This window comes from Echinops telfairi, unplaced genomic scaffold (assembly GCF_000313985.2).
Source record: "Echinops telfairi isolate 266 unplaced genomic scaffold, ASM31398v2 ScPeMD7_5;HRSCAF=22, whole genome shotgun sequence".
Taxonomy (NCBI): Eukaryota; Metazoa; Chordata; class Mammalia; order Afrosoricida; family Tenrecidae; genus Echinops; species Echinops telfairi.
The window spans coordinates 20,601,660-20,609,530 of NW_022103901.1; positions in this window are offsets into that span (position 1 = coordinate 20,601,660).

Below are 7,871 nucleotides of genomic sequence, written 5' to 3' on the forward strand. Positions count from 1 at the left end.
GGCGGGGGGCGCTCACTGAGAAGGTAAGATTCAAGATTCTTTCAAAGGGGCCCGGGAGACTCCTTTCCCAGCATTCTGATCTAAGGCAACCCATGAGGCACGGCAAGTTAGGTCTGCTCTACTTGTTAACCCAAAGTGCAGAAGAGATTGCAAACCTGGAAAGTGCCAGTGTTACAGACATCAGCCCCAAACTAGGTTTTTATTTCTATTAAGACATATCGAATCACTGGGTGGTGCATACAGTTAATGTGCTTGCCTGCTGACCAAAAGGTTAGGGGTTTGGGTTCACCTGGAGGAACCTCAAAAAAAAAAAAAAAAGGCCTGCTGATCTACTTTGAAAACACTATGGTGCACACTTCCAGTCTAACATATAAGAGGTTTCCATAAATCAGGGTGGACTTTATGGCAACTGGACCATGAACGCGGGTTTGTGGATGAGCACGTACTGAGTTGCATAAGGACAGTCCACAGAATTGTCTCTATAATTATTCTCCCTATGACATGACATGACTGATGACCAGCGACTAGGTATTTGGAACGGAAGCTGTTTAGATTGTACCAACAGTCCCTGATGTGTCCATAACCACCTAATGTTTGAATGCTATTTAACTGGATAAAACATCTAAACGAGATAATCATGGGCACACGTCCTCCCATAGCGTCACTGCGGAAAGCTTCTATTCAAATGACTGAGGAATAGGAACATATAAACATGGTATCAAGCATAACTCACCCAGGCTGTAAGTAGCTTTGTGCTTTCGTGTTGGCATGAAGGTCACTGGAAGACTTGGTTCTTGGTGCTAGATATACATGCAAATGCATGCATATGTTTGAATGTCTAGTGTCAGTGTGTGCTCGTTTAAATGTACATGTACCTGTGCTATTCTCAATTTCTGAGAACTCTGGTGGTATAGTGATTACAGGTTGTGCAGTTAACCACAAGGTCAGCAGTTCAAAACCACCAGCAGCCCCATAGGAGAAAGATGAGACTTTCTACTCACTTAAAGGTTACAGTCTCAGAAACCAACAGGGGTAGTTTTACTCTGTCTTACAGGGTCTCCAAGAGTCAGCATCAATTTGATGGCAGTGATGGTTTTCTTTTATGCGCAATTTAGCTATGAGTTCTAAATACCCGTGAGTTTGCTGTGAAAATAATTCAAATGTGAAACTACAAGTATGTTGCTGTATGTAGTGCTGTAGACCACATGAAGGTGATGGTTGCAAATGCACAGTTTTGTGCTTGCGTGTAGGTATAGTGTAGATTTGAAAATCTAGATGTGTCCATCTGTATGCATTTGGTTGCGCATATATGCCATAGTTCACAAATGCTTCTTTGTGGGCAGGAAGTAGAAATTCTGAAAAATTACCGAATATCCCAAATGGAATAGACAAAGGCCCACAACTAGCCATATCCTAGGTGATGGTGGTAGGGTTTCAATATTTACCTATTTGAGATTCTCTCCATTTCTTGGAGCCGAATTTACACTAATTCCAGGAGACCCAAAACATAACTATGGGCCATTAGTCAGAGCAGGGGCATAGAAAGGTCCAGTTAGTAATGGAGTCTTAGGTCAGGTCTACCACACAGCAGGCCCAGTGCATCCCTGAACTCGTTTCCCCAGTTCCAGAACACACAATTAGAATACATATACTCACCAACTGACAGAACCTCCACATTGGATCTTTGAAATGTGCAGTAAAGGCTATCATGGTAGAAATAGCCAGGTGAAAGCCATTAGAACTGTCCATTCCAAGTAAAACAGTGAATCAATAGAAATACCATGTACCTGGAGAGATTGCAGAGATTAGTGCCACCATCAAGGACTTGAAGAATGTAGGAGTGTGATTCTCCCACCAGCACAGTCCCACTTAATTTGTCCATTTGGATTGTGGGGGGAAAAGGGGGGGATGCATCTTGGAGAATGAGAGTAGATGACTGCAAAGTCACTAGGTGGTAGCTCCAATTGCAGCTGCTATTTCAGATGTCATTTCATTGTTTGAGCAAATGAATCTATCTCCCGGGACCTAGTATGCAGCTTATTGATCTAGCCAATGCCTTTTTCCCAACTCCAGTTTTGAAAGATTAGCAGAAGCAGTTTGCCTTCAGCTGACAAGGCCAGCAATGCACCTCCACTGTCCTGCTGAGTATCAGCCCAACAACACAATGTCATCATCATTTAGTCCACAGGGATCTTGCTTGCCTTTCCCATACACAAGTCATCACACTGCCTCACTACATTGATAGTATTATACTGATTGGATATAGTTAGAAATGTGCATAATGAGATAACTAAGGTTTATTGTGCCAACCTGGCTGATAAACACATGTGGGGTTCATTGAAGGGTGGAGAGATAAATGGCTCGATGAGCCTCCCCATTCTAGTTCTCAGGTATCTTGCTTTGTGATGGTCGGACCAGGGTGCAGCTGTCTTAGCCGGTTCCCTGCTTCAGCTGGCAACGCTCACTGCCAGCAAGACATCCCTGAGGAGAAGCCACATGGACCTACCCCGATGCAGCCTTGCGTGCTCGAGCAGCTGTGTGGAGACTTGTGGGCTTGGACAGCACTGGGTTGGGATGTTTTCTTGATGTGCACTTACCCTTTATATAAAACTCTCTCTTATACATATGAGTTTCTGTGGATTTGTTTCTCTAAAGTACCCAGACTAACACACATGACTACCCTAGACTTACCATTTGCATGCTAGAAGTCAAAAATTAACCCCCCCAAAATTCAGATACCTTCCACATAAGTGAAATTTCTAGGAACCTTGTGGTGTGTGGCATATCTAAAGTGAAAGATAAGTTACTGCGTCTAACCTCACAAAACCAAAAAGGAGGCACAATAAATACCTGGTAGGTAACATAGACTTCACTTGGCTGTGCTATTTGAGCCTCTTTATTGTGACTCAAAAAGTGGCCAATTTAAAATTTGTTCTAATTTTTCATATTTTTCTACTTTCTTTTCTTTTGGATTTTGCTGTTTTAATTTGTTATTGTTAGTTTTGTTGTTGCTGTTTCATATGTTTTCCTGTATATGAATTATAGGATACCTAAATCTATAGGCAGTAGCTGGATTAATGGTTTCTTCGGGCATGGCAGGGTAGGCCAGGGGGAAATGGAGAGCTAATAACTATGAATATAAGAAAGTAGAAAATGTTCTAAAATCGATTGTAGTGATGATTGTACAATTCTTCTTGAGATAATTGAACTATTAAATTACATGATATGTGGATTATGTGCCAATTGAACAGATTCAATAAAAACAAACAAAGAAAGAGTGGCTTGATTTGGGTGAGTCCCAGAACAAGAGAAGGTACTACAACAGATTCAGGTTGACATGTAAACCAATCTGCCACTTGGGCCATATGACCCAGCTTATCCAGTGGTGCTTAAAGTGGCAGTAGCAGATAGAGATGGTGTTTAGTGCCTTTGGCAGGCCCCTACTGATGAGTCACAGTGCTTAGTACAACCTGAACACTTAACTATGGCTCACCAAGCCATTGTGTGGCTTAGGTTGCCCCTCATAAACAGATCGTTATCTGACCCAAAGAGCCATAAAGTTGGATTCTATCATTAAATGGAAGAGGTATAGACAAGATTGAGCTTAAGCTGCATCTGAAGTCCCAAGTAAGTTGCATGAGGAAGTGGTACAAATGACCTTAGTCTCTACTCCCGTCATTACCTTCCCTCTCTCAGTCTGTTCCTCTGATCTCATTGGGGCTTCCTTATGATTTATAGATAATTCTAGATGGTATGCAGGCACCATTCAAAAGTAGACAAAGGCAGTACTAAAACTCCTTTCTGAGATCTCCCTGTAGCGCAATAATGAAGGAAAGTTCTCCCAAAGGGTGGAACTTGCTTATTCACTTTGCTTGGAAGAAGAAAGGGAGTATATACATTTCCCTGTAGAATATTACCCCCAACCCTTCAAGATAGTATCTGTTGCTGTAATCATATCTTAGAAATCCATTCAAGTGTTCTATCAATCCAGTTGCTCCAAGAGTATAAGAAGACCACATTCCTACTTGCATATTGATTCGTGGGATGTGGTTAATGGTTTGGTTAGATGGTGACTTGGAAGGAATATTACTGAAAATTTTGAGGCAAGGAAGTATGTTGATAGATTTCTATGAATGGGTGAAAGAAGTGAAGATATTTTTGTTTCATGTGAATGCTCACCAAGGGTAGAGGAGTATTTTAATAATCATATGGATAAGATGATACAACTGTGAAAACCAGTAACTCTCTTTCCCAGCTCCCCTGTTATTGCCCAATGGTCTCATGAACAAAGTAGTAGCATGGATAAAGGTTATGCATGGGCTCAGAAACATGAACTTTCTCTCACCTAAGGCAACATGGCTACAGCCACTCCTGGGTGCCCAATCTGCCAGTAGTAAAGAGCACCCCTGATTCCATAATATGGGTCCATGCCTTAGGACAATCAGCCAGCAACTTGGGGGCAAGTGAACCACTTTTATCCTGGAAAGGGCAGAATTTTATTCCTACTGGAAGAGATAACTTATTCTGGGTACAAATTTGCCTTTGTATATTTCATTTTTGGACCCATATGATGCCATATCCACCATCATGATATTCCACACAGTTATCATCTTGCATCAAGGGACTCACTGCACAGCAAATGAAGTGTGCCAACAGGACCTTGTTCATGGAATTCACTGGTCTTACCATATTCCGGGAGCAGCTGAATGGAGAGAAAACTTGAATGATTTTCTAAGACATGATTACAGCAATAGGGAGGTGGCAATACCTTGTAGGGTTGGGGTAAGATTCTGCAGGGAAATGTATATGTTCTAAACCAGTGTCCAGCATTTGGTGCTATTTCTGAAATAGGCCAGATTAATGGGTCAAGGAAAACGGGAATGGCAGCCATCACTATTACTCCTCTAGAGATCTACTCACACAATTGTTGCCTCATATTCCTGTGACTCTATGTTCTGCAGGTCTTAGATCCATAGGGAGGAGTAATTCCCCCTGGAGCCATGATATTAATTCCCCTGAACTGGGAGTTCAGAATGCCACCCAGTCACTTTAGGCTGTTCATGACTCTAGATCGGGGTTTCCAAAAGTGGATGATCCTGCCCCTTTGGGTGATAATGAAAAAAAAATCTAGAGATGTGGAATTCAAAAGCAGATACCTATGCTTGATTCTGGACTATGGACTATAATACAAAAGTTTTTCATTGCCAGTGGGCAATGAGTAATTTTTTTTCTGGAGGTAGTAAGCCAAATAAGTTTGGGAAACTCTGCTTTAGAACAACAGGAAAAGAGGGGAGTTATTGGATTGGCTGGTGTGACTGATCCTGACTACCGAGGGGGAATACAATTTTTTTTTGTAATCAAAGTAAAGAAAATAAGATCTGGAATCCAAGAGATTCCTTAGAATGTGTCTTAGTACTACTATGTCCTCTGACTGAAGTCAATGGGAAACTACACCAAGCCAATTCTGACATGACTGACTACTAATGGTTCTGGCATCCCACCAGGCAAAGAGCCATGGCCAGCCAAGGTGATTGCTGAGGGCAAAGGGAATATGGGATGGGTGGTGGAAGAACGTAGTTTTACATAATGACTATGATTATGTGACCAGTTGTAGAAAAAAAGGACTACAATTTTTATGAGGATTCCTTCCTTCCTTGTGTGTATATATATGTATATATGCTTTTGTTTTTCTAGGAACATAGTCTAAGACACACTTGGAAAATAACAGGAGAGAATGGGGCAAAGGTATACAAAATCTTCTACAAGTTACTTTTTTCCTTAGAAGGAAAAATTTCCACTTAATAAAACTTTCTTTGCTGACTATTTTTTAAGAAAAATGTCATGTCTAACAGGAAACTGAAGCTGATCTCTCTGAGAATAGTTTTAATTAGTGAATATTTCTCTTCCTCCTCTCAGAAGCTGAAATAATATGAATTAATTAATAGTGACCAAAATAGCTCTATTGGATCGGCTTGGTTTTTCCTGATCCAAAAGGGTGAAAAGGACTTGTTTCCAAACAAGATCATGTTGAAAAAGCCTCATGATTTGCGCTATATTTCTTCCTCCCTGTCACTCCATTGACCATCAGGGGTCCTCAAACTTTTTAAACAGGGGGCCAGTTCACTGTCCCTCAGACCTGTTGGAAGGCTGGACTATAGTTTAAAAAAAAAACTATGAATAAATTCCTATGCACACTGCACGTATCTTATTTTGAAATAAAAAACAAACGGGGCAAAAACACCTGGCAGGCTGGATAAATGTCCTCGGCGGGCCGCATGTGGCCCGCGGGCTATAGTTTGAGGGATCCTGGACCATATCCTTAGTAAAACAAGAGAAACTACACTTCTAACCCGTCAGCTCTGCCATTAAAGTCCAGACTGACAGGGTGTGGTTCACTAGAGCCACTATCATGACCCCAGTTCTACCTTACAAATCCGACTAGACCAGAGTAAGTACATTGGTACAGAGAAGAGCTCTTGACATACAGAACCCAGGACAGATAAACCCCTCAGGAACAGTAATGGGAGTAGTGATACTAGGAAGGTAGGGGGAAGGTGGGGACAGAAGTGGAAGAAAGGGGGAACCAATCGAAATGATTGATGTATAACCCCCCTGCCCCTTGCCCCAGAGAGATTATGGATGAAAGGAGACAGTGGACGGTGTAAGATATGAAAATAATAATAATTTATAATTTATCAAAGGTTCACAAGGGTGGGAGGGTGGGGGATGGAGGGAACAAAGTGGAGTTGATACCAAAAGCTCAAGTAGAAAGAAAATGATGATGGCTTGACACGATGGATGTATGGATAGTTATAAGAGCTGTAAGAGCCCCCAATAATAGGACTTATTTTTAAAAATCAAAAGTGGAAAGAATCTAAGTATTTAGTTGGGACATAGTGGAAAAGGTCAGGGGCTCAGGTTGATGTATGTTAAATCCTGAGTCAGGATGCAGGCCATTAATATAAGGAAAAGAAAGGGATGTGCGTTCCATGAATAGAGCTTTATACTGCGGACTGAACCTTTGGCGGATGAGGCAGGCTACTGCTGTGTAATTCCTGCCCAGGGATGATCACCGAGTGTGGGAAGCCCTGCACCTGCATTAAGAGCAAGTCAGAACACCTGCCTGGAGTGGGAGTGAGGGGGCAGGGAGGCAGTCAATTAGTTCCTGATGATGCCTTTCGGCTTACTAGGGGTGACCTCATCCTTTCATTCAATCGAAGGTGTAGGTGTGGATGGGAGCTTCAGATTTGCATTTAAGCCCGCGTTCACCACCAGAGGGCTCTTCCACCAGATCAGTCAGGGATCAAGAGATTCAAAGCACTCTCACGCCTGTTTGTCAGACTTTTGTCTGTCTTTGCTGATGACCCTCTCTGGTCCCGCTCATTTAAGAGAAGACCCAGAAGCATTCAGAGAGCTTGAAACTGATAATCAGTTCTCTATGACGGTTCTTCCCCGTGCACTGAGCTCTTGGCTGTGCTGTGGCTGGCAGTGCAACTCTGGGTGCCTTCTCCTATACCTCCTCTCATACCTCAGAACTTGCCTGACCTCAGGAGGGGCGTGCCCTTTGAAAGTGGTTGGGTCACCTACTAGCATGAAGCAGGGAACCAGCAGAGAGGTCTGAGGGGCCGCCCCCAATGCCAACTACATGGACAACCACCCCTTCCCCCAGAAGAATTCACTTCAGAGACAGCACTGAAGCTACAGCTCAGGGAGAGGGACATGTCTGATCAGATCACACAGGAGCAAGTGAAGGGGGAGGAAGAGAGAATGGAGCACATCTTTTTTTTTTTTTTTTAACATTTTATTAGGGGCTCATACAACTGTTATCCCAATCCATACACACATCAATTGTGTAAAGCGCATTTGTACAT